Source organism: Castor canadensis, chromosome 6, assembly GCF_047511655.1.
Source record: "Castor canadensis chromosome 6, mCasCan1.hap1v2, whole genome shotgun sequence".
NCBI lineage: Eukaryota > Metazoa > Chordata > Mammalia > Rodentia > Castoridae > Castor > Castor canadensis.
The window spans coordinates 80,546,935-80,574,760 of record NC_133391.1 but is presented as its reverse complement, the minus strand read 5'-3'; the positions used below and the strand labels follow the sequence as shown (position 1 = coordinate 80,574,760).

The following is a 27,826-nucleotide window of genomic DNA, read 5'->3' as shown; positions in this document are numbered from 1 at the left end:
CTCAGTAGGCACAGGAAGTTTAGGATGAGGAGCCATGTGAGAATGTGAGGGGCACCTAAGGCTAGTGGGGAAGTCTGAGCCTGGGTTTCCAGCACTGATAACTAGTACTTCTTCACTGTCTGGTATGTGCTCGGGTTGGGATAGGGATGCCTTTAGTTATTTAAAAAATTCTTTTTGAGGCCAGGCTTGATGGTGCACATCTATAATCCCAGTTCTCAGGAGGCTGAGCCAGTATGATTGAGAATTCCAGGCCTAGTTCAAAACTCTAGTACTAGCTGGACACCAATGGCTCACACCTGTAATCCTAGCTACTCAGGAGGCAGCGACCAGGAGGACTGAGGTTCAAAGTCAGCCCAGGCAAACAGTTTGTGAGACTATATCTCAAAAAAAAAAAAAAAAAAAATCACAAAAAAGGAATGGTGGAGTGGCTCAAGGTGGAGGCCATGAGTTCAAATCCCAGTACTGCAAAAAAAAAAAAAAAAAAGAAAGAAAGAAAAGTCCAGTACACACAGAGAAAGAGAGAGAGATCCAGGCCAGCCTGGACTACATAACACACCCTGCCTCAAACAAAACAAAACAACAACCACAAATTATTCTTGGCCTACAGATGTGATTCAGTGGTAGAGGGCCTGCCTAGCAATGTAAGACCCTGGGTTCCATGCTCAGCATAAATAAATAAATAAATAAATAAAACTTTCCAGACAGACAGTAAGTGTTGTCTGTCTGGAAGGATGTGAAAAACTGGAGCCATCACATATTGTCAGTGCAGCCACTTTGGGAAGGGTTTAATCATTTCTTATAAAGTTAAGTGTATGCTTGCCATTTGATCTAGCAATTCCACTCCTGGGTATCTATCCAAGAGAAATGAAAACATAACTTACATGTCACAGAGACTTACATGTGAAAGTTCATAATAGCCAAAGAGTGGAAACAATTCAAACATCTAGTCAACTGGTAAATGGATAAACAAAATATGCTATATCCAAAGCAATGAAATACTGTTCAGCAATTAAAAGAATAAAATATGGATACGTGCTATAATACACAATACAGATCAACCTCAAAAACATTACAATGAACTTAGGTGCAAAGGACCCACATATGGCTTCACTTATATGAAATGTCCAGAACAGGCAAATGTCTGTAGAGACAGACAGCAGATTAGTAATTGTCAGGACCTTCAGAAAAAGCAGGTGTTGGTTGCAAATGAGTTTGTTATTTTGGGGATAACAGAAATGTTCAAAAACTAGGTTGTGATGTTAAACATGTACCTTACTAAAAGTCACTGCATTATATGAAGTGGGTGAAAATTATGGTATGTACAGTATATCTTGATAAAGATATATTTTTAAAATTCTTTCTTTCTTTCGTTTTGAGACAGGGATTCACTGTTTCCCAGGCTGGCTCTGAACTCCTGGGCTCAATCAATCCTCTTGCCTCAACTTCCTTACCTTCCTGTGTACCGTTTTGTTTATTTATTTATTATTTATGCTTTGTTTTTGAGATAGGGTCTGGATACATAGCCCACTCTGACCTTCAACTGGAGATCCTCCTGCCTCATCTTCTAAGTGCTGGGATTACAGGTGGGTACCTCCAAGCCCTAATACCTTCCTTGTCTTTGCATGTCCATTCTCCAAATGGGTTTCCCAGTGTTCATTCCATTTTACAGAATTGTGCTCCATCTTGGGGGTGATCCTCTAGTCCATCTCCCTGCTAACTTCCCTTGGGCATTCTGACCAGCTCCTTTGCTGGGAAGATACGCCCTCTAAAAGGTATGGGGCTGATTGGCAGGCTGGAGGCCAGAAAGTAGGCCCAGGGTAGTAGGAGCTGAGGTCCTCTTAAGACTTTCATCTGAGGTTCATTTTGCAGGGAATTTAAGAAATCTGAAGAGTCTTTTTCCATCCTCGTGGCCTGGGTAAACCAGGCTGCTCACTAGGCTTCGAATGCCCCTCATCCCCAAAACAAATCCAGAAGTTGCCATTTCCACAGAAGCAGCAGCAAGTACCCTCCTCAGAGAAAACAATAAGAGCCTCCCCAGCAGCCAATTTCAGAACCAGTTTCACATCCCAGAATCTTTATGTCCAGGGACCAAGGGATTTGGAAAAGGTCTGAGAGAAGGAAAAACTAAACCACCCCAGCCTTCCAGACATCTTTGAATCTCATTAGAAATGTTGAATCCCTGAAGATGGCTTCTCACAGAGCATACGCCCCTCCTGCCGCCTTGCCAGAACCAGTTTTCAGTTACCCCCAAACCCATCTCAAACTGTCTTCTCAGAACCACCTATTTAATACTCTCAGGCCTTTCTGACATGATCCACTGGAAGCCTTCTCAAGTCAGTGATGAGGAGCGTTCTTGATCTTCTGTTAATGATGCCTACACAGCTTCTCCTGTTCTCAAGCCCTCATAAAACAATAATGACAGGGGCGACTGCTTCCAATCCATTACAGCAACCTCAGAGCCAACTTTATCACTTCAGCTTTGGGCTGACTTCCCTGAATTGTCTCCTCAGAGCCGTCTTTCATTCCCTTCAGAGCCACATTACATTGTTGGCTAATGAAATAGTCAAGGTCCTTAAGAACTTTCTTCTAAGGACCAAGACACATCTTGGTTCTACTGAGAAACACTTCTTTTAAAAATCTCCTTAGGCCCAACTGTCAGTTTTCATAGAGCAAGTCTTTAAGTTATTCATCCATGGTCTTCAGTTTCCCCATTTGCTTAATTTGAGAAATAATAGTTACTTTCTCCTTCTTTGAAAGATAACATCAAACCAGGATAGTGATGTCCAACTTTAACTCCAGCACTAGAGTTGCTAGAGCAGAAGGATCAAGAGTTTGAGGCTAGCCTGGGCTACGTAGTGACACCATGACTCAAAAACAAACAAGCTGGGTGCCGGTGGCTCACACCTACAATCCTAGCTACTTGGGAGGCTGAGATCAGGAGATTCGGGGTTTGAAGCCAGCCCAGGCAAATAGTTTGAGAGACCCTATCTTGAAAAACACATCATAAAAAAGAGCTGGTGGAATGGCTCAAGGTGTAGGCCCTGAGTTTAAGCCCCAGTATTAAAAAAAAGAAAAGAAAAAAACAAGCTGGGGCACCAGTGGCTCATGCCTATAATTCTTGCTACTTGGGAGGCTGAGGTAGGAGGATCATGGTTCAAAGCCAGCCTCAGCAGAAAAGTGAGACCCCCATCTCAATGGAAAAAAGCTGGGCACAGTGGTGCACAACTATCATCCCAGCTATGGTGAGATGCATAAACTAGTATAGCCATCTAGATGGGCCTGGACAAAAAGCAAGATTCTATCTTCAAAATAAATAGAGCAAAAAGGGCTGAAGGCATGGATCAAGAGTTAGAGTGAGGCCCTAAATTCAAACCCCAGTATCACCAAAGATAACATGTTTTTGCTTATGAAATATAATAGATGTTTATCATGAAAAATACAAAAACATCCTAGCCTTTTCATGATTTCAAGAGAAGAAAAAGCACTTTGATACATGAAACTCTCATGCACTGATGGAGGGAGAATGAATTGGGACCAGTCTTCTAGAGATCAGTTCAACAGCATGGACCAAGAGCTTTATAAGATTCATGTAGAGGGCTGGCAGAGTGGCTCAAGTGGTAGAGCACTTGCCTAGCAAATGTGAGGCCCTGATCAAACCCCAGCACCTCCAAAAACAAAAACTCATGCCCTCCTTCCTAGCAATTCTGAAGGACTGCTGTTAATTACAGTATCATTTGTAATGGAGAAAATGGCAACAGCATAAAAACCCATTGGGTGATACCTAAAAATTGTTACATCATATGATCAACTACAAGGCAGTCATTACAAATCCTGTTCCAAAATGATTATTGACCTGAAAAAGGCTCACAATATAACACAAAGTAATAAAAGTAAGATATAAAAATCATAGATGGCAAGATTATAATATACACGAACATATAATATAGACATCAAATGTTAATGCTTGTTATTAATAGGCAGTGGTATTATGAGTAATTTTAATTTTATTTTTTATATTTTTCTGCATTTTACAAATAAGCAGGTATTTTTTATGTTAGTTTATTTGTTTGTTTTATTTTTGCTTTTGATGGTACTGGGGTTTGAACTCAGGGTTTCAAAGTAGGGTATTTGGTTTTTTAGATAAATTCTGACTGAATGGCTGAAGAAGCCAATAGATTCTGGATGGCCCAGTACTACTGAGTGTGGACCCAAGAAAGTAACCCAAATTTGGGGTCTTTCTTCCAAGAGGTGCCTACTAAATCAGGGAACACCAGAGCAAACAGTCTGACCTAAGAATCACAGACAAGACCGCCTGGCTAACATCAACTCAGTAATAGGTAGGAGAAAGAAACTTAAGCTGGGTGCCAAATGCTTGTTAGGCAAGTACTCTACCACTTCAACCACTCTTCCAGTTTTGTGTTGCATGTCTTTGAGACAGGGTCTTGAGAACTACTTGCCTGGGCTGGCTTGAACCAAGATCCTCCTGATCTCTGCCTCCTGAATAGCTAGGATTTCAGGTGTGAGCCACCAGCACCCAGGGTTTGATTCCAAGCACCAAAGAGAAAAGGGAGGGAAGGAGGGAGGGAAGGGGAGAGAGAGGGAGAGAGACAAAGGAAATTAGTTTTTTTTTAAGTTTGTAGCGTTCCCTCAACTATTCCTTCCTTCCTTCCTTCTTTCCTTCCTTCCTTCCTTCCTTCCTTCTTTCCTTCCTTCCTTCCTTCTTTCCTTCCTTCCTTCCTTCTTTCCTTCCTTCCTTCCTTCTTCCTTTCCTCCCCCCCTCCCTTCTTCCTTCCTTCCATCCATCTTTCTATCATCTATCATCTATCTACCTACCTATATGAAACAGGGTCTGGCTATGTCACCCAGGCTGGCCTTCAACATCTGGGCACAAACAATCCTCCTGCCTCAGCCTCCTGAGTAGCTGAGACTAGAGCTATGCACCACCACACCCAGCTTCCTCAAGTATTTCTTAGAAAACTGGAGAGATCTTGCCTGTCCCTGGATTCTCTTTCTGTTCCCGTTTCCAACCTACAACTCACACATACCATTAGGTACCACTGGGCACAAAGCTTTTCTCTTAAATTTCTTCTTTTTTGCTTGTTTTTTGGTGGGACTGGGGTTTGAACTCAGGGGTTCATGCCTGCAAAGCAAGAGCTCTACCATGTGCACCACACCTCAAGTCCATTTCACTCTAGTTATTTTTATTTATTTGTTTATTTATTTTGGCAGTACTGGGGTTTGAACTCAAGGTCTCTTGCTTGCTAGTGGCACATTACTACTTTGAGCCACTCTGCTAGCCCCCCGCTCTGGTTATTTTGGAGATGGGGGTCTAGAGAACTATTTGCCCAGGCTGGCCTCCTAAGTAGGTGCCTCCCAAGTAGCAAGGATTACAAGCATGAGCCACTGGCACCCAGCTTAAATTTCTTTCTCCTACCTATTACTGAGTTGATGTTAGCCAGGCGGTCTTGTCTGTGATTCTTAGGTCAGACTGTTTGCTCTGATGTTCCCTGATTTAGTAGGCACCTCTTGGAAGAAAGACCCCAAATTTGGGTTACTTTCTTGGGTCCACACTCAGTAGTACTGGGCCATCCAGAATCTATTGGCTTCTTCAGCCATTCAGTCAGAATTTATCCAAAAAAACAAATACCTACTTTAGGTAGGGCACAACACAAGATAAACAGTAAGAAGATTCTCAGGCAGCACAGAATTGGGTGAGGGAGGGAGAGATTTGGAAATAAATAATTACTGGACAGTGTGATACATTAGAAGAGTGTATAGGATAGGAATGACTAATTCTGCCCAGGATGAGGACTGTAGGAACAGTGTGGAGAAGAAAGACAGGAAGTTCACAGAAGAACTTGCAGGCAGGGGGAACAGCAAGTGCATAGGCAGAAGTTGAAGGGCTATGGGGTCAGGAACCAGTGAATTAATGGTGGTGTGGTCAGGAAACCAGGAGAGGAGGGGCAGGGAATGCAGATGGACAGGCAGGTTGGATCAGGTTTTGAAGGATGTCAGTGACAGGCCAATGGGTTGTACTTTTATGGGAGGCATTCAGGAGCAGGTGGACGGACAACTTGGTTTGACTGTGTTTCTGTGTGTATGAAAGGCTGTGTACTTCCTGCCTTCTCGGGAGAGTCCTGGTGCCCCTCTCCACTTCTGATACAGTTATTACAATAAAAATAATAAGTGAGACTGATCACTTCAGATTTTATGCACATGTTTAATTTCAGCTTTCAATAAAGTATGAGCCACTTCAAACCCAATTATTCAACTTGAGCCCGTTTTTCTCCAAGTAAAACATAACTTCTAAATACACTTTAATTTTAAGGGCAGATCAAGTCTCTTCTTCTTCTTTGTGGAACTGGGGTTTGAATTTAGGGTTTCACATTCTACTAACCTCTCTGTATCTATCAACCAGTTCAACAATTATCAATTCACAGCTGGTCTTGTTTCTTCCGCCTCCTCCTTCCCCCACATACACAGGATTATGTTGAAGCCAATACCACACATTATATAATTTCATCTGTAAATACTTCAGTGTACATCTTTTAAAGCATTTTTAAATTCCTTTGTTTTGGGTCCTTTTGTTAGGACCCAAAAATACCACACTTTGCATTTGGTTGCTATGTCTAAATTTTCTTTTCAGCTATAATAGTTCTTCTTGTTATTTGTTTATTGAAGCAATCAGTTATTTGTCCAGAAGAATTTCCCATTTTTAGAATTTGACAGATTTCATTGTTTTAAATTTTTGTTTACTATGTCTTTTGTCTCATGATTTCCTATGAACTCATTGTTAGACACAGGGTCTAGGTCAGATTCAGGTTCAATTTTTAGGTGACGTTAAATGCTTACTATTGAAATATGAGAGGTGCACATTTGCTTCTCGCTTGCTCGTTCTTTTTAATTTCCTTGATACAATCTCTAAAAATTATAATTCACATACCATTAAATTCTCTATATGGAATTGTACAATTCAGAGCCAGGCACTGGTGGCTCACACCTGTAATCCTAGCTACTCAGGAGGCAGAGATCAGGAGGATCTCGGTTTGAAGCCGGCCTGGGCAAATAGTTCGAGAGACCTTATCTCAATAATACCCATCACAAAAAAGGGCCTGTAGAGTGGCTCAAGAAGGAAGCTCTGAGTTGAAATCCCAGAACTACAAAAAAATAAAATAAAAATAAAGTATATGATTAAATGGTTTTCATCTATTTACAACCATTGCCACTGTCTAATTCTAGAACATTACAATCACTCCTGAAAGACACTATACTGTTAGCAGTCACTCTTCATTCCCTACCACCCCCAACTTTTCTGTCTCTATAGATTTGCCTGTTCTGGAGTTTTCATGTAAATGGAATCATACGATATGTGCCCTTTTGTGTCTGGCTCCATTCACTTAGCAGAGTGGAGGGTTTTTGGTGGTACCGAAGTTCGAATTCAGGGCCTTGGTACTTGCAAGGCAGGCACTCTACCATTTCAGCCATTCCACAAGCCCTAGCATAGTGTTTTTAAGGTTTAGTCATGTTGTAGCTTGTATCAGTACTTCATTTCTTTTTATGCCTGACTAATATTCCATTACATGAATATGTCATATTTTGTTTACCATTCATCAGCTGATGGACTTTTAGACTGGTGCCACTTTTTGGCTATTATGAATAATGTTGCTGCTATGAACATTATGTACAAGCTTCATCATGAACATACATTCTCAGTTCTCTTGGGTGGCTGTCTCTTTTTGTGATGTTAAAATTAATTGGTTCCATATCACTGGTATTACATAAAGTCTCCCTCTACCTCCCACCTAATAGTTATAGGAATCCTCCCTCTCCCCCCTTTTTATTTATTTATTTTGGAGATGTGTCTCCCTCTGTTACATAGGCTGGTCTCAAACTCCTGTGCTATCCTATCTCATTCTCCTGAGTGCTGGGTCTATAGGCAGCACCCAGGCCAGGCCTTCCCTCATTATTGATGATCCTTGTTTAAATTCATGATCTCATTAGGAGTTGCAAAATGGTGATTTTGTAATTCCACCATCTGTTACCCAGGATTTTTCTAGACTGAATCATAGGAATGAAAAAGACAAGATAAATACTTGACTCTTTTGTTTATCTTGTGATGATATCTTATACATGCCTAGATGGAGCCCTAATAAAATTTTAGGTGCCTACTTGGTCAAGGCTCTTCATGGAATTGCAGATAAAGAATTATGGCTGGGCCAGGCACTGGGGACTCACACCTGTAATCCTAGCTACTTAGGAGGAAGAGATTAGGAGGATTGAGAGTTGAAGCTAGCCAGGCAAACAGTTTGTGAGAGCCTATCTTGAAAATACCCAACACAAAACAGCGCCTACCTAGCAAGTGTGAGGTACTGAGTTCAAACCCCACACTGCAAAAAAAAAAAAAAGAGGAAGAGAGAGAGAGAGAGAGAGAGAGAGAGAGCGAGAGAGAGAGAGAGAGAGAAGGAGAATTATGGCTGGGCATGGTAGCTCATACTGTTAATTCCAGAACTTGGGAGACTGAGACAGGAGGATCTTGAGTCTGAGGCCAGCCTGGGCTACACAGAGAGATCCTATCTCAAAAACCAAAAACCAAAGATAATAAACAATTGAACAAAAAGAATTATTATCCTGGAGCTAGAAAATAAACTTGTTCCAATCTCTATTTGGGAAATTAGATGGCATCCACTTAATGCCCATAGCAATACTTTGTAAAATTCCTTCTTCCTTTCCTTTCAACCCCTCTTTTCCTTCTCCCTTCCCCTTCCTTGTTCTTTATTATATAGAACTATGTAGCATTTCTACTCAAGCCCTTCTTCCTCCTAATCTCTCAAACTACATTCTTTCTCTCAATCCAGCATCCCTCATTCTGCATTACAAAAGATCAAGGATTGAACTGGGAGCTGGTGGCTTCTGCCTGTAATCCTAGCTACTTGGGAGTCTGAGAACAGGAGGGTGGAAGTTCCAGGCCAGCCCAGGCAAATAGTTCACAAGACTCCATCTGCAAAATAACCAGAGCAAACTGGACTGGCGGTGTGGCTCAAGCAGTAGAGCTCTTGCGTTGCAAGTGCGAAGCTCTGAGTTCAAACTTCAGTCCTATCCAAAAAAAAAAAAAAATATCGAAAGCTCTATGACTGGAGCCTGCAAAGGCCAAACTCTCCAAGCTGGGGGAGTGAGCCTGAATTCTGAGCTGGAAACCTTTTGTGGTTAGGTAAGAGAAGAGAGAAAAAAAGGGAGAAACACTCACGTAAATAAATCTTATTCCCATCACAAGAATGGTCTGCAATGAACGTGCATCACACACAGTAGACCAAAAAATTAAGTAAATAAGATGATTTAAAAATAAATAAAATAGATGACAGGGAAGAAAGTGAGCACTATTCCTCTCACTTTCCAGTTCTTCCCCTCCAAACAGATTGCTGCAACCTTGACTTTCTGTTCCAGGGAAAGTGGCATGGAACCTTTTCCTCTGACTCAGGATTTTAAGTGTTTGCCACCCCCACAGGCCTCCTGCGGGGGTGGGAGCAATGGAGTCATGCTGTCTACTAGTGAGAAAGAGCTCCAAGGCCTGGGAGCTGAGAAGGCCTTCAGGGAGACAGAGGAGTGTTAACTAAGGGTGCAGTCTTTCACTTCTGGCCAGCGGGTTCTCCATCCTATCCTATCTTTCTGGGTCTTGCTGCAACTTCCTGTTCAGTTTAGAATCAGCATCTCTCAGGGAAATCTCAAGACTTGGAAAGGGTAGTGGAGCCCTCTCAAAGCCTCCTCCTGACTCAGGAGTCTAAGATTGAAGTGAGAGGCCAGACAACAGCAAGACCCAGAGCCCCACCTTACCCAGCCTGCCTATCTGTCCAAGCCCCGTAAGTGCTCTGTTGGCAAGTCTAAACTAAACCCAGTGACTGCCAGCCAGGTTTTTACCTGTGTGAGAACTAGAGAAATGAAGAGTGGGCAGATTCTTTGTGGTCTTAGCTTTTCTGAGCAGGAGCTCTGGAAGGGGTGAAGAAGCCCTGGTGAGTCAGGAGACAAAGGCAAAGTGGTCCAGCATGAGCTGCTCTAGAGTCACGCTGATCTAAATCTAATCCTTCACTTCGATCTAACGTATCTAATCGATCACTTCTATATTTAGTGATCATAAGCAAGTCCCCTACCTCCCTGAGCCTCTTTTAAAATATTGATTTATTTCTTTTTGTGGTGCTGGGGATTGAACCCAGGGCCTCATACATGTTAAGCAAACACTCTATCATTGAGCTAGACCGCCCATCCCTGAGACTTTTTTTCCCCCAGCAGTACTGGGGTTTGAACTCAGGGCCTCTCACTTGCTAGGCAGGCACTTAGCCACACGTCTTGATTCAGCCATTTTTTTGGATAGGGTCTCATTTCTGGATGAGGTCACATATTTTTGCAGGAGTTGGCCTCAGACCTTGATTCTCCTACCTATCCCTCTCAAATAGCTGGAATTACAACTGTTTATACTGTACCTGATCTATTGATTGAGATGGGATCTCACTAACTTTTTTGCCTGGGCTGGTCTTGAACTGCATTCCTACCAATCTCTACTTCCTAAGTAGCTGGGATTATAGATGTGTACCACCATGCCTGGCTAGCCTCAATTTTTATTTGTAGGAAATGGGCACAATTGTTTGTCATAGTGATGCATACCTGTGATCCCAGCAGAGGTAGGAAAATTGTGAGTATGAGGCCAGTTTGGGTGAAGGCATTAGTGAGACCCTGTCTCAAAAACAAAAAAAGAAAAACAAGTGGGAGAGTGCTTGCTTAGCATGCACAAGGCTCTGGGTTTAATCCCTTGCACCTAAAATAAAATGGGCTTAATTGTTTTATGTCATTGGTTTATTGTGAGGATTAGTGAGAGAAAGTCTAGAGTGCCTGCCTACTCCCACTAATTGGAAGTTACTGATATTGAGGCGACTATAAGCCTCAGTTTCCTCTTCTTCAAAACAGGATAGGGCTAGTGGTAGAGTTGCTTACCTAGCATGCAGCGGGCCCTGGGTTCAATCTCCAGCACTGAAAAGACAAAAACAAACAAAGAAGAATAAAACAGGGATAGCGGTAGGATTTACCTGAGGGAGGTGACTAAATGAGGAGTTAAATGAAGAGTGGTTGGCACACTGAAAGTGTTAACTATTAACACCTCCTTATTTTGCTTATGGTCACAACCTCAGTTCCCTCCTCCTACAGCTTTCTTCCTTGCCCTGTTCTAGTTGTCAGAAAATGACACCCAGAAAAAGTGGAGGGGAGATTCAGAGGTCTCTCCTTCCTGAGACCTGTCTTCCCACACACCAATCCATAACTTTCCTGGACCAGGATCTACCCAAGGGTTCATTTTAGAGACTTCTGTAATTCCAGAGGATGAGCACTAATCTTCCCACTACAGCATGAGTGGCAGCTTGAAGCCAAGTGCTTCCCAGCCAGGGAGAGAAAGAAATGGAAGTTTCCTCTTTTTCTCTATGTCTCTCTGCTCCTCCCATTTGCGGGGGAGCTGACTGCACTCTCTCTGGAGGGACTGAGGGAAGCCGGGCTGGCTCTAATGTGATTTTGCTTAGATGAAGCTGGCAGCTGGGAACTGCTTTCCCTCGGCTTGCCCTCTGCCGGGGAAACTCCATGACGGAGACAAGGCAGCTGGCAGACAGAAGGCTCTGGATTGAGGATGTTGGGCTGCTGCAGAGCCAGGCAGGGCCACACAGGACCATGCAGGCCATGGAGACAGATGTTGATACCACCGTTCATTCCTGAGCATACATTAGAAAGGCAATCCCTTGGGGAAGGTTTGCTTGCTCATAGCACAAAAGCAAATACAAAAGAGCACAGGACCCGGGCGCCGGTGGCTCACGCCTGTAATCCTGGTTACTCGGAAGGCAGAGATCAGGAGGATCACAGTTTGAAGCCAGCCCAAGGAAACAATTCGTGAGACCCTATCTTGAAATGAAAAACCCTTCAGAAAAACAGAGCTGGTGGAGTGGCTCAAGGTGAAGGCCCTGAGTTCAAGCCCCAGTACTGCAAAAAAAAAAAAAAATCACCTCATGGAAAGGGCGTGGGATGGGGCATCTGAAGACTTGGGTCCCACTACTGGTGCTATCACTCCATGATCCTGTAAGTTTTGTTCATATTAAGATCTTTGTCCAAATTCGAATTTCCTAATTTATAAAATGAGTGTCATCAGACCTCAGAGGAGTGTAGGGAAAATTACTTGAAATAATGTATGGGAAACAGGAACAGAGGAGATGGTTAATAAATATTCACTTATTCTACACAGGAATTGAAATCACTGGATTCTGGAAGTTTTGTAACTTTTCAGTTTATTCTACAGAATGAAGCCCCAGGTGTCATATACTTTGTTGGGTGCCTGGTTTTAGTGATGATGTGTTTATCATTCACCACAAGATCCCAAAAAGGCTCTCTAATATACTGGGCATCAGAACTGGTTTCTCTGGGCAGCCAATGATTGACACACAGGGCAGAAAGACCCAATCCCCAACTCCCTTAAGCCCTTTGCTGTGTTCTGGGAACCAGTCCTTTGCTGCTACCAGAACCACATTCCTGTTCTGGGGGAGGCCTGGATGACATAGCTTCATGTCACCCTGTGGCCTACAGTGTATATGGGGGGAGGAGCTGCGTCCCTGATGGAATTGAAAAGCATCCTTGAGGGCTGCAACTTTTACAGGGAAGGTTACCATGCCAACCACAGCCTCTTTGCCTAACAGGGATAAAAGGAAACAACACTGTGGCTGACATGCATCTATTGTGTGTGTCCCCAAACTTGCCTGGAACCTATCAGGAGCTGCTAATTGCTGCTCAGCAGGGACAGGGCAGGGAGATTCAAGTTAGATTTCAGTTGTTTTCCAATACAGGTTGGATGATGAAGGTTGGGCCAAGGGAGGATTGTGAAATGCTCTTCTGAGATTGATACCCATTTGTTGGTGAAATGTGTGGGTGTGGTATTGACAGCAAGCTGGGAGGGGATAGTGTCCCAGATACCAGGTTCTGGCTGTGATGGGAACTTCAACTTCCTCCAGATTCTTTTTGCCCTTGCCAGACAATCCAGGAGGTCCCCTATACTCTGGTCACTGGAGGTCGCTGGAGCAGTGGGTGTCCTGAGAAAGGAGCATTAGTGCCACAGACATGCCTCTGGTAAAGGCATTAAGATATGAGAAGGCATTAAAATCTTGGCAATAGGGCATCAGAGGGCTGGGGATGTAACTCAGTGGCAGTGTTTATCAAGCATGCACAAGGTCCTGGGTTCCAGCCCTAACACTGAAGAGAAGAAGAAGAAGAAGAAAAAAAAAAAAAAAGTCCCAGACATGCCCAAGGGGACGGGGCTTCCAGGAAGAGTTGGCCGGCAGCTCAAGACCGTGCCTATTTATATCAGACAGTTTACACAGAGTCCTTTCTTTGATTGTGACAACAAACCTGCAAAGCAGGAATTATTATCCCCATTTTATCAAGGACGTCGAGGTTCGGGGAAGGTAAAATATCTTTCCCAGCATCAACCAGATGGTAAGGGGAGAAGCTGGGACTGGAACTTCTTCTGTATGAACCCTGGAAGGGAAAACTCCAGACCTTAGGAATGCCTTTTCTTCTGGAAAGATCTCTTCTGAAGTCGCCAGCTTCCCGTTTCGCCCCTCCGTTCAGGCTTCCCAGGGGCCCAGTCAGCTGGTGTCTGGGAAAACCGCCCCCGCCCCAAGCTCACAATTGGCCCCCGCGGGCTTCATTCCGATGTTCTCATTTCTTTCTCCCCTACCCTCGGCAGAGGGGTGAGGCTCAGAGACTACAGCGCTTTCTCCAAGGTCACAGAGCGCGCGCGTGGCCGGACTGGGATTCCCAATCACCGGCTGGCTCAGGGGCGCGCGCGGAGCCCGCGAAGCCCCGCTCGCATGCGCATAGCTCCTCAGGGGGGCGGGTTGGGGGCGGGGGTGCGGCCCGGGCTTGGTGGCCCGCGGCGGCGGAAGCGCCTCCATTCCGGGCGGGCTCTCCGCCCCCGCCCCGCCCCGCACCATGTATGGCACTTCCTCCCCGAGCCCTACAAGGCGCTTCCTCCTTGCTCAAGGCCCATACAAGGCGCTTCCTTCCCGGCGCGTCTGGCAGGCGGCCCGCTGGCCGCCGCGGGCTGGGAGACCGAAGCACTGGGGGCCGCCCGCGCTCGGGAGCCAGCGGCCAAGGGACCTTGCCAAGGAGGGGGCGGTGGGCGGGAGGGGTCGGAATCGTGCGGCCTGGCTCTGTCGCCGCCTGGGCCAAGCGGAGGGAAACGCGGGATAGGCTGCCTTGTGAGTCCCTTGGAAAGGCGCCTTCCTCCATCTGCATAAGGTCAGAGGCCACTGTCCTCATCGGTTTCATTTGTTCCACTCTTCTTCCCGACCTCTGAAGACAGCACACCCTTGTGCGAGATCCCTAAAGCCCAACGCGTGGTTAGAGCCTGCTTCTCCTCGACAAGCCTCCTCCCTTTGGCACTTGGAAAATTGGCCTTTGGTAATATCTGCTGTATTTGTTTCTGCTTTTCTTCTTGCTGTTCCTCCCTGGCTTTCCTCAAGCTGTCCCCTCTGCCTGCGATGCCTACCACTCTGGTAGAAAGAATGCTACTGTTATTCAACTATTACTTGGTTCAGACTTATGGCCTGGTGGAAACCCTTCCCGCTCCCACCACAGGTCAGCAGACCAATGCACTTTGTTGGAACTGCGAATTGGGCTTACGCATCGTTGCATTCTTAGTTCCCACTGCAGAAAATGATAGTTATTACTATCCACAGTTCCTTTTCACCTTGGACAGGGGTTTTTCACTTGAGGTCTGATCTCCAAAATCTCCACCAGCCATGGTTCACAGTGGTGTGGAGGTTCATGAGCTCCATACCCCTACAGGAGTAGTTTAACTCAGTGGAGAAAGTTGGAGGGAGAGGGAGGGCCAAAGCTGGGCCATGTGTACAACAGCAGTGTCCACCAGGTGCCCCACCACCCAGAGTGGCCTCTCTTGTTCAGCCTGCCAGCTCAGTTAATCCACCGCTGCACGAACCAGCAACCCCCCACAGACCCTCCCGACACTGGCCCAGCCACGTGGTTACCCTGATCTGATCTGCCAGTGAGCAAAGGTCAGAGAGGGACTTAGCACCACAGTCACCAAGTTTAACTTTCTGCTGGGAGAAGACAAGCAAGCTCTCATATTTTGCCAGCTGCACCAACCCGTGAGCCCTGATTGTTCTGCCGCAGCAGGTGAGATCGGGGAAAAGAAGGCTCAGAGTTTGGGACTGAGTGGGCGAAATACGCCAGAGCAGAGGCTTCTAGAGCCAGGCAGCTTCTGGGTTTGGTCCAGTAGAAAAATCACTCACAGGCTTCCAGTCTTTGATACCTCATAAACACACACACACTCACACATACACACACACACTATATAAGTACAAATAAGGCCAAAAGTTAAGCAGCTTTGTGTGTCTCCCCATCCCCCACAAGTTTGCTGAGTGCCTGTAATCAGGGTGTATGGAGAGGATCTCAAAGGCCAAGGGTTAGGTTTCGGGAACAAATTGGTTCTCAGACCCCACACTCAGGGTCAGGGATGCCCCTTGCCTAGTTTCCCACCTAAGCTGCCCGCCCACAGCATCTTCCTCTGCCTTGCTGTCATCTAGGATTGTGGGTAATGTAGTTCGCCAAGAGGAGGCGCCCAGTGGTGTCTTCCCGCTCCCTACTTCCTGTCTTCTGCCTCCTGCTGGCCACCTCTTCTTTCTGCTCTGGATTAGGGCAGTTTAGGGTGAGGGAGGGCGGTGCTTTTTCCGTGCAGGGGTGGGAGATCCCCAGCTGGAAACCAAAGAACTATTTATAACTGAGCCTTGTGTAAGGGGAAGGCCTGAGAGAAGGTGGGGAGCTCCTGCAGGCTGCTACAGAATTTGCAGAAACATCAGGCTTGTGCTTGGGGAGAGCTTCTGTTCTCTTCTGGGTGAGGGGGTTTTTGAATCTCTGGAAGTCCACTGAACTACTAGGGGTCCTGGATCTGACATTCCACTGGCCTTTCGGCCTGGCTTTTGGGCCTCAGGGAGGTATTGGGACCTGGGATTGATAAAAATGAGGCTTTTTTTTTTTTTTTTGCAGTACTGGGGCTTGAACTCAGGGCCTACACCTTGAGCCACTCCACCCCGCACCTTTTTTTTTTTGGTGATGGGTATTTTTCAGATAGGGCCTTGCAGAACTGTTTGCCTGGGCTGGCTTGGAACTGCCATCCCCCTGATCTCTGCCTCCTGAGTAGCTAGGATTACAGGAGTGAGCCACAGGTGCCCACCTAAAGTGAGCATGTGACATGCAATATGACAGTAATCCCCTCATATTTACATGCATTATTCTTCTCATTTTCTTATGTTTGCCTCCTCAACCAAATTATGTACCCTGTACAGAAGTACAGAGACAGGAACGAAACCTTCTTGTGCTAGTGGCTCCAACCTCTCCCTATCAAGACTGAATTGGGTACCATTTTGTCCCTCTCTCCTCACAAAATCCTCTCCCCAGAGCCTTGTACATTTTTTTTCTTTTATTCATATGTGGGTACAATGTTTGGGTCATTTTTCCCCTCTACTCATCACCCCCTCCCTTACCCCGCCCCCCCACTCTCCCCCGCTACCCCCTCGCTACCAGGCAAAAACAGTTTTGCCCTTATCTCTAATTTTGTTGAAGACAGTATAAGCAATAATAGCAAGGACCAAGGGTTTTTGCTAGTTGAGATGAGGATAGCTATACAGGGAGTCGACTTGCATTGCTTTCCTGTACATGTGTGTTACCTTCTAAATTAATTCTTCTCGAACTAACCTTTTCTCTAGTTCCTGGTCCCCTTCTCCTATTGGCCTCTGTCACTTTAAAGTATCTCCATTAGTTTCTCTGCATTGAGGGCAACAAATGCTATCTAGTTTTTTGGGTGTCTTATCTATCCTCATACCTCCCTTGTGTGCTCTCGTTTTTATCATGTGATCAAAGTCCAATCCCCTTGTTGTGTTTGCCCTTAATCTAATGTCCGAATATAAGGGGGAACATACGATTTTTGGTCTTTTGGGCCAGGCTAACCTCACTCAGAATGATGTTCTCCAATTCCATCCATTTACCAGTGAATGATAACATTTCGTTCTTCTTCATGGCTGCATAAAATTCCATTGTGTATAAATACCACATTTTCTTAATCCATTCATCAGTATTGGAGCATCTTGGCTGTTTCCATAACTTGGCTATTGTGAATAGTGCTGCAATAAACATGGGTGTGCAGGTGCCTCTGGAGTAACCTGAGTCGCATTCTTTTGGGTATATCCCCAAGAGTAGTATTGCTGGATCATATGGTAGATCTATGTTTAGATTTCTAAGAAGCCTCCAAATTTTTTTCCAGAGTGGTTGTACTAGTTTACATTCCCACCAGCAGTGTATAAGGGTTCCTTTTTCCCCTGCATCCTCGACAACACCTGTTGTTAGTGATGTTGCTGATGATGGCTATTCTAACAGGGGTGAGGTGGAATCTTAGTGTGGTTTTAATTTGCATTTCCTTTATTGCTAGAGATGGTGAGCATTTTTTCATGTGTTTTTTGGCCATTTGAATTTCTTCTTTTGAGAAAATTCTGTTTAGTTCCCTTGCCCATTTCTTTATTGGTTCATTAATTTTGGGAGAATTTAGTTTTTTGAGTTCCCTATATATTCTGGTTATCAGTCCTTTGTCTGATGTGTAGCTGGCAAATATTTTCTCCCACTCTGTGGGTGGTCTCTTCAGTTTAGAGACCGTTTCTTTTGTTGAGCAGAAGCTTTTTAGTTTTATGAAGTCCCATTTATCTATGCTATCTCTTAGTTGCTGAGCTGCTGGAGTTCCATTGAGAAAGTCCTTGCCGATACCTGCTAACTCCAGAGTATTTCCTACTCTTTCCTGTACCAACCTTAGAATTTGGGGTCTGATATTAAGATCCTTGATCCATTTTGAGTTAATCTTGGTATAGGGTGATATACATGGATCTAGTTTCAGTTTTTTGCAGATGCTAACCAGTTTTCCCAGCAGTTTTTGTTGAAGAGGCTGCTATTTCTCCAGCATATATTTTTAGCGCCTTTGTCAAAAACAAGTTGGTTATGGTTGTGTGGCTTCATATCGGGGTCCTGTATTCTGTTCCACTGGTCTTCATGTCTGTTTTTGTGCCAGTACCATGCTGTTTTTATTGCTAATGTTTTGTAATATAGTTTGAAGTCAGGTATTGTGATACCTCCAGCATTGTTCTTTTGACTGAGTATTGCCTTGGCTATTCGTGGCCTCTTGTGTTTCCATATAAATTTCACAGTAGATTTTTCAATCTCTTTAATGAATGTCATTGGGATTTTGATGGGAATTGCATTAAACATGTAGATTACTTTTGGGAGTATTGACATTTTTACTATGTTGATTCTACCAATCCATGAGCATGGGAGATCTCTCCACTTTCTATAGTCTTCCTCAATCTCTTTCTTCAGAAGTTTATAGTTTTCCTTGTAGAGGTCATTCACATCCTTGAGCCTTGTACTTTTTACTTGTCTGGGTTTGCCACTAGATTGGGCATTCTTACTGACATGGGCTTGCCTGCCTTGTTGACTACAAGAGCCCCATTACTTGGCATAGTAAACAGTGTGAAAAGTGAACATGAATCAATTGATAGTTAATACTTTTGTGTAATGCTTGACACACACTTCATTGTAACATTTCTTTTTCTTTTTTTCCTTTTGTGGTACTGCGGCTTGAACTAAGAGCCTTCACCTTGAGCCACTCCACCAGCCCTATTTTTTGTGAAGGACTTTTTGAGGTAGGGTTCATGGAACAATTTGCCTGGGCTAGCGTTGAACCGCCATCCTCCTGATCTCTGCCTCCTGAGTAGCTTAGGATTACAGGCATGAGCCACTGGCGCTCGCCCGCTGTCACATTTAGTGTTTTACTGATCAGAAAACAGCTTACCTCATTTAAGTGCCTTTCACCTCAATCACAGGTGGTCAAGTTGTGGTGGAACCTAGTGTGTGGCCTCAGAGTAGTGCTCTGCAATGGCAGAGGCTGCCTCCATGCTGTCATCCAGTTGATACCTCTGGCTCCTAAGCAGCCAGATGGGTGAGGAGGCAGGCATGGTGGAACTGGACCAAGCCTCTTTCTGCCATGCATGCATCTCTTGCAATTAGTGTCCCCTGTCTGGCTCTGTGACTCACACTGCAGACAGCCAGGAAAGCTGCCAGGGGATCCTCCTTAGAAGCTTGTTGAGACAGACCTGCTCTCTTCTGCCAGCTGGGGAGACCTGAGGCAGCAGCTGTGGGGCTAGAGCAAGATGTGGGGTTGAGAACTGAGTAACAGTGTTTGGGGGCTCCTGTCTCTGAATCCAGTAGAATTTTTTCAGTCTTCATTTTGCTTTACTAATTCTCAGTGGCATTTGACTTGTATATGATCATCTCTAACATCTCTAAATTGAAATCTTTTCATTGCTTCCATGTCTTTTTTCTTTTCTTTTTGTTATCATTCATTAGTAGTACAAGGGAGTTTCGTTGTGATAATTTCATAGATACATACGGTGTACTTTAAACAAGTTCACCCTCTCTGTCTTAACTCCCTCTTTCCTCCCCCCTTGTTTGGGGTTTCTTTATGCTATCTTCGTGTGTGTGTGTGTGTGTGTGTGTGTGTAAATCATACTTCAATTCTCTCCACCCTCTAGTACCCTCTCATTTTGCCCTTCCCCATCCTGATGTTTCCCCCCCCAGACAGTCCCCCTTTTACACTCATATCCCATTATTATTTTCTTTTTTCTTTATTCATTTACGTATTTATTTTTGCAGTGCTGGGAATCAGGCCCACAACCTTGCACATGCTCAGCAAATGCCTCACCACTGAGCCCAGCCCCAGCACTCTCATACCTTGATGGACAAAGCCCTGGTTTTCTTTCACCTCTCCTGCTGTTGAGTCTTTTTACTTGGACATTAAGTAGTTCTAGAGCTTCCAGACACACCTCCAAGCTCTGTTTTCAAACTGCTTTGTGCCCAGAAGGACCTCTTTGAAAAAGAAATCTGAATTTGTTACCCCATCCCCTCACCCCCATCTTAAAAATCTCAGTGGCTTCTCCTACTCTTCAGAATGAAACCTCAGTTTCTCGCACCACCATTGAATTTCAGCCAAGAATGCTCAGCTGGCCCTTCCAGCTTTATTTTTCATCACTAAGGGAGCCCCCTTAGTTGGGCTCCATTGACACTGGCCTCAACCTACCCTGTGGTGCTCTCACTACCTGGGATGCTCTTTCTTAACTTTGGAAAGTTCCCCTGCAACATACCCTCACATGTGCCACCCACCCCCCTCTAGGAAAACTAAGGTGTTTCTTGAAAAAAGAAATTCATTGTATAACAGATAATGCAAAGATCTTAAAATACAATTGGTGTCTTCACAATCATTTCTCACCTTTAATCAATAAAAAATTATTCTAGTCAGGCATACTGGCACACATCTCAGGTGTCTTTTGAAACTGAGTTTTCACACCCATTAGAATGATCTCCTCATCTGGAAGCCCCTTGGAATAGACACTGTCTTTTACTTACGACTATATTCCTGGATCTAGCACAGTGCTTGACACTTACTTTAATGACATGAATAACAACTTAGTTTATTCAATAAAGTATTTTAAACTTGAGGTGAAAGAAAAGCTGATTAATATGCTGAAGGACACAGAACTAACAGTGAAAGTTGAATCTTACCCTGGAAAGCTGACTCCAGAGCCCCTGTTACCCTCCTTCCCCATACACACTGCACTACCCCTCCATCCATTAAATATTTTTTTGAGAGTAAAGAGGCAGAGAAGAAAGGGAAAAGAAAGGTGTCAGGGAAAGAAAGGGGCTAGTCCCCTCTCCAATCATGGAAATGCAGAGTTGGCGATTGAGAAAGATCATACTTCACCAAAAAATATATTTGAATGACTAATAAGCATATGAAAAGATGTTCAACTTTATTAGTCATCAGAAAAATGCAATCAAAACCAGAATGACACAAGCAATGAACAATCTGAAAGAAAATTAAGAAAACAATTCTATTTTCAATAACAAAAGAATAAAATGCCTAGGAATAAATTTAACCAAGTACAGAAAAAATGTATATACTAAAAGCTACAAAACATTGCTGAAATAAATGCTAAATAAATAGACATCCTCCATTCTTGAATTAGAAGACAATATTATTAAAGTGGCAGGACTACGTAGAGTAATCTCCGGATTCACTGGTTAAGATGGCTCAGACCTATATCCTAGCTACTCAGAGGTGAGGCTGTAGGTTCAAGGCTAGCCCTGGCAAAATGCTAGTGGGACCCCATCTTAACCAATAACACAGCCACTATGAACGCACCTGATCCGTCTGATCTCGGAAGCTAAGCAGGGTCAGGCCTGGTTAGTACTTGGGTGGGAAACCAATAAAAAGTTGAGTGTAGTGGTTCATGCCTGTCATCCCAGCCATGTGGGCAGCATAAATAGAATTGATGTTCAGGCCAGCCTGGGCATAAACATGAGACCCTCTCCCCAAAATATTGAAAACAAAAAGGGCTAAAAGCATGGCTTAAGTGGTAGAGATCCTGCCTAGCAAGACCAAGTCCTGAGTTCAAACCTCAGTATTGTCCAAAAAAAGAAACAAAAACAGGTTTGGTGAATGGCTCAAGTAGAAGACCGCCTGCCTAGCAGGCATGAGGCCTGGAGTTCAAACCCCAATACCATCAAAAATAAAAAGCAACTTACAGATTCGATGTATGCCTACCAAAATTCCAGTGACCTTTTTTTTTTTTTCTAGAAATGGAGAAGCCAGTTCTCAAATTCAAATTGAATTCTAAAGCGCCCTAAATGGCCAAAACAATATTGAAGAAAGTGAAACCAGAGTTTTGGAGTTGTAAACCTCTGGGATTTCACACATCAGGTCCACCACTTGCTCCTATATGCCAAATAAAGAGACAGTAATGGTGAAGGACAGAGAAAGAAGAGTTATTACATTGCCCAGGACTCACTGTGAGAAGAGGTGAACTAAGCACTTCAGCATCTTCAGCCATCTTCAGGGTACAGACATGAGCTTTAGCTTCAAAGAATTAGGGCAGGGGGCAAAGGTATATATCCTTAAACAGTCCCAGTGTGTTGTAGTCACTATCTCAGTCCTTGTTTTGAGAAAGGTTCTGTAGAGGTTATCACTTGTCCTGAAACGGCTCTGATGGTGCCTTCCTCTGGTGCAGTTTCCTCTGTACCTCCTTGTAAACATGTCATCCAAGGTGTAAAGGAAATGGGTTGGATGAAGACATATAAAATGGAGGCGGGGATGCCAAGCTTTTCTCCTGCTTTTAGTTAACTTGTGGGCCCAAGTATGGAGTCAGCACTTTTCAGCAAAAGCAGTTTAAAGGCAGTTTTTTTCTTAAAACAAATAACAAAATTGGAGGACTCACACTTCAATTTAAAACTTTTTCTTTTAAAACTATAAAGCTGCATAAAGCAACATGGTAATGTCATAAGGTTAGATATGCACACTGATGGAATAGAATTCAGAGTTCAGAAGTAATTCTATTTATCTATGGCAAACAGATTTTGTCCAAGGATGCTAAGACTATTTAATGTGGAAATAATAGCCTCATCAGCTGCCTGGTAGAGTGACTCAAGTGGTAGAGTACAAGTGTGAGGCCCTGACTTCAAACTGCAGTACTGCCAAAAAAAAAAAAAAAGTCTCATAAATAGCAACTGGATTATTTTTTTTCTTGTGGTGCTGGGAATAGAACCCAGGGCCTTGCACATGTTAATCAAGCACTATCACTGAGCTACATCTCCAGCCTAAAACTGGATATTCATATGCAAAAGTATGAAGTCAGACTCCCCACCTCATACCACATTCAAAATGGACTGAAAACCTGCAGGTAAGAGCTGAAAGTATCTTAGAAGAAAGTATAATGGTGAATTTTCAAGACCTTGGATATTTTCTTGGACGACTAGCATTTGAACTTTGTGCTTGCAAATAGCTAGAATTATTGGTGTGAGCCACTGGTTTCCATCTTGTTTTGTTTTTGAAACAAAGTCTTGCTGTGTAGCCCAGGCTGGCTTCAAACTTAGTGTAGCCCAGACTATCCTTGAACTCTCAATACTCCTGCCTTGTCTCCTGAGTACTACGATTATAGGCCTGTATCACCACATCCAGCATGACCTTGGATTGTGACAAAGGACTCTTAGATATGGGAGCAAAAGAAAAAAAAATAGATGAATTTGACTTCATCAAAATTAAGTTTTGGAGACTGGAGTGCACATAGCTCAGTGATGGAGTGCTTGCCTAGCATGCATGAAACCCTGGGTTTGATCGCCAGCACAGCAACAAAATAAAATAATAAAAGGTTTTGTGCATCAAAGGAGACCTGATATCAATAAAGTGAAAAATGAACAAATGACTTTAATAGACATTTCTCCAAAAATATACAAATGGAGCCAGGTGCCAGTAACTCACCCTTGTAATCCTAGCTACTTGGGAGGCTGAGATGGGGAGGATTGCAGTTTGAAGCCAGCCTGGGCAAACAGTTCATGAGATCCCATCTCCAAAATAACCAGAGCAGAATAGACTGGAGGCATGGCTCAAGTGGTAGAGTGCCTACTTTACAGGTGGAAGTCCTGAGTTCAAAACCCATTCTCACCAAAAAAAAAAAATTATACGCAGACACACACAAATGGCCAATAAATGCATGGAAAGAGGTTGAACATCAGTAGTCATTAAGGACAAGGCTATCAAAACTAAGAGGAGGTATTACTTCACATTACTAGGATGGCTGTAACACAAAGAAGACATAGATTGCCAGTGGGGATGTAAAATGGTTCTGCCAGTGTATAATGCCAGCCAGGAGGGTGGAATGAAGAACAAATATATAGATGTTATATATAGAAACAATAGAAATGAACAAACATGCAACAGTATAAATTATCTAAAAAAATTCATCCAAGTAAAAAGTTTGGCAAGAGACTACATGTTAGCTGGGAGTGAAGGGCAGTGGTAGAACATGTGCTTAGTAAGAGGGAGGGTCTGGATTCTACCCAGCATCAAAAAAAACCCCAAAAGTATGTATTGTGCTATTTCATTAATACAAAATTTCCAAGAAAGGTGAACCCATTCAGCAGATCAGTGATTACCCAGGACTGGGGGTAGAAACAGAAACTATAAAAAAGCACATATTCTTAGGGGTGGTGGACATTGAATTGTAGAGAAGTTTGCATAAATGTTCCAATTTGTTATTTTTTTGCAGTACTGGGGTTTGAACTCCGGGCCTATACCTTGAACTACTTCACCAGCCCTTTTTTGTGATAGGTTTTTTGAGATATGGTTTGGCCTGGGCTGGCTTCGAACCAAGATCCTCCTGATCTCTACCTCCTGAGTAGCTAGGATTACAGACGTGAGCCACCGGTGCCTGGCTTCCAATTTATTTTAAAAATAACCAAATTATAGTGGGTGAATTTTATAGTCTGTAAATTATACCTTAATAAAGCTGTTAATAAACAAATGAGAAATGATAACAGGGTGCAAAAAAAATCCATGTCCTGAAATCAGAGTGACTTCATGGCCTTTAGATCATGTCATCTCTCCAGCTGACCCCTACTCACATGCAAGTCATGTACCCCAAATGAGATGAGAGCCACCCTGTACCCCATTATCCTTCAACACTCCCCACTTTTTATGGTTTTGACAGCACTGGGCTTTGAACTCAGGGCTTACATGCTTGCAAGGCAGGCATGCTTACCACTTAGGCCACTCTGCCGGTCCTTTCTTATGTTGTTTTTTTTTTGAGATAAGGTCTCATGAACTATTCGCCCAGGGCTGGCTTCAAACTGTGATCCTCCTGATCTCTGCCACCTGAGTAGCTAGGATTACAGGTGTGAGCCACACGTGCTTGGCCACTCCCCTCTCTTCATCCTCATGCCTCATCTGTTTTTGCTGCTGGACCTTAAGCACTGAAGGGCAGAGACTGGTGCCTCCTGGCCTTCATTGCTTACCACTGTGTGCTAGCATCCAGCACAGGAGTCAGTACCCAGGAAATGTCTGCTAAGTGAAAGGTTGACAATATGGTCAACTCAAGTCCAAGTCTAATTTAAGGCACAGGGGTGGCAGTAAGGTGTGTCTGGAAACAGAAGGCTGGGGGACACTGGTGCTCAGCTTCCCAGACGGGACAGAACTAGCATGTTATCTTCCCTCAGATTCAGAGGGGGAGGCCTCCAGATCTGAGCACAGGGATCAACTCCTAGGACCTTCAGCATGCTAGGTAAGGCTCTAACATTCAGCCCCAGCCCCAGGAATGCAACTATGAAAGAACTTCATCTCTTCCCTAAGTAATATCCTGTTTTCTTACAGAGCCAGACTCTTTTGCAGGTCCCCTAGGTGGTCCATCTTGTTCTCCTACCCTCTACCTCAAGGAGCCTAGGCTGGGGACTTTCTGGGTCTGGACAACCATGTTATCATGTGGATATCCTGGCATCAAGGCCAGATTTCTAATTCTCAAGCCCCTAACCCTCTTGCTGAGTAGCAGAATATCTCTGCATCTTTGCCTTTACCCCTGAGGAGCCTTGCTTTTTCCTGCTTGGAGACTTTCTTTTGTTTCTGTTTTCCTTCCCTGGCCTCCTGGCTTCCCTGGAAATGGATTCGCCCTCTAGTTTTCCTTTGGGTGGGGTGGGAGAGCCAAGCAGAAGGGGCTAAGCCCAGATAGGGTATCTCAGCAGAGTGGCAGAGGGTCCTAGAAGTCTGGCAGTTAGGGAAACTTAGATGAGGCTAGTTTGGAAGCCTGGGGGCTGGAGAAACAAGTTAATCTACACATTCAAGCCAACCCTGACTCACACAGGGAAGTGACTTCAAAACAGCTTTCATAACCCTTTCCCTCCCAGCTCTGTCTTTGACTTTAGGCCATTCACTTGCTGCCTCTGACTCTCTTTTTTCTCATCCATAACATTAAAGAGAATGATGTGGTTTTTTTGGTACTGGGTTTTTGAACTCAAGGCCTACACCTTGAGCCACTCAACCAGCCTTTTTATGACGGCTTTTTTCTTCACGATAGTGTCTCGAAAATTATTTGCTCTGAGTGGCTTCGAATCACCACCTTCCTGATCTCTGCCTCCTGAGTAGCTAGGATTACAATACTGCCTCATTTCACCCAGCTCCAGACTAACCAGAAAGCTGACTCTAGCACCAGAGCGTATGACAGCAGTTCCTCTCCTAGCACTGCCTCTGCTGCTTTCCAGCCGTAGCCCCAACTCCTAGGTCTCAGCCCCCTGGGTTGACTCAGAGTAGGGATTTCTTCTGAATTGCAAACCCTGCAGAACAAACTCTTCTCTGGAAGCCCAATATGCTTTATTTTAAATCTGATACTTCAACATACATTTCCTAAGAAAGAATAATCTCTTACATAACCACAATAGTTATTGAGCAGAGATTTAACACTGAACAATACTTTTTATACATAGTCCACATGTCAGCTTTGTTAATTGTCCTACTAACAACACAATTTTAAGAGCAGGGGCAAACTTGGCACAGTGGTATGCATTTGTTGTTCCAGTTTCTTGGGAGATTGATGCAGAGTTGCTTGAGCCAGGAGTTTGGGTCCAACCTGGGCAACATAGGAAGACCCGTTTCTCAAAAAATATATACGCTGGGCGGCCGGCCATGGCTTGAGCCTGCAATTCTAGCTACTCAAGAAGCAGAAATCAGGAGGATCTTGGTTTGAAGCCAGCTTGAGCAAATAGTTCTTGAGACCCTATCTCGAAAAAACCCAACACAAAAAAGGGCTGGCGGAATGGTTCCAAGTGGTAGAGCACTTGTCTAGCAAGTATGGGGCCTGAGTTCAAACTCCAGTACCATGTAACTAAATAAAAGGGGTAAGGGTATGGTTCAATGATAGAACACATGCTTAGCATGTACAAGGCCTTGGGTTCAATTCCAGCACTGCAAAACAAATTTAAAAAATAAGGGGGCTGGCAGCATGGCTCAAGTGGTAGAGCACCTGACTAGCAAATGTGAGCCCTGAGTTCAAACCCCAGTACCACCAAAAAAAAAAAAAAAAAAATTGGGCAGGCAGACACGCTAATATCTGAGAAATTCCTGCGTGTCTACTCTTATGTGAAGATGCTGGGTAAATTATAAGGGCTCCCTGAGAACCCAAGGGAGCTCCTTTGGTTTATCCTCAACTGTGGCTATGGCTAAGCTGGCTGATCAGTCAAAATGTTTGAGGGGAAGGACAGAAACACTAATGGGTGCCTCCCAGATGCAATTCAAGCTGTCGGCTGACTCTGAAAATGGTGGTTGGCAAAGCAAGTCACCTATCTTCTTACTTGCACCAGCAACTGTCTTTCCCTTTTAGAGTGAGAATGGCCTTCATTTCACTAGTTTTGGAACCAAAAAGTCTTTAAGTCCTCAATTTTGCCACTTGTGAACTTAGGCAGATATAAACAGTATCTACCTCATTTTTTTTTTTTTACAGATTACATAACTGTTCAACAAATGTGACTATAGTTATTTTACAGATGGATAGCTCAAAACAAGTTTCAGAGTGCTAAAATGGGACCAAACTGGAAGGAGACTCCTGGGTTCTCTCAGTTCACATATCCCTACTTCCTTTGCAGACTGCTCTCTCCATTTAAGGGCAAAGCAAGCTATTCCAGGATTATTTATTTATGGCTGTACTGAGATTTGAATCAGGGTCTCAAGCTTGCTAGGCAGGAGTTCTCCCTCTTGAGCCACACCCCCAGCTAACCAAGGCACCTCTTAATGCTAGCCAGAAATCTGCGCTCCATCAGATAAAGCAAATTTCTTCCATAGCCAGCATCCTTGTGGTCTAGCACCACCTTGTGGTCTCTAGCA

The 27,826-nt window shown here is 44.1% G+C and overlaps 1 long non-coding RNA gene across 1 annotated transcript; it reads right to left on the bottom strand.

Annotated features, from left to right (window-relative positions):
- Positions 1 to 10,522: 10,522 nt before the first annotated feature.
- Positions 10,523 to 13,874, bottom strand: LOC141424149 (uncharacterized). Its single transcript, XR_012449051.1, has 2 exons — positions 13,570 to 13,874; positions 10,523 to 11,016 (listed from the first exon to the last, which is right to left on the bottom strand). It is a non-coding gene; the product is annotated as an uncharacterized lncRNA (long non-coding RNA).
- Between the last annotated feature and the right edge of the window lie 13,952 nt (positions 13,875 to 27,826).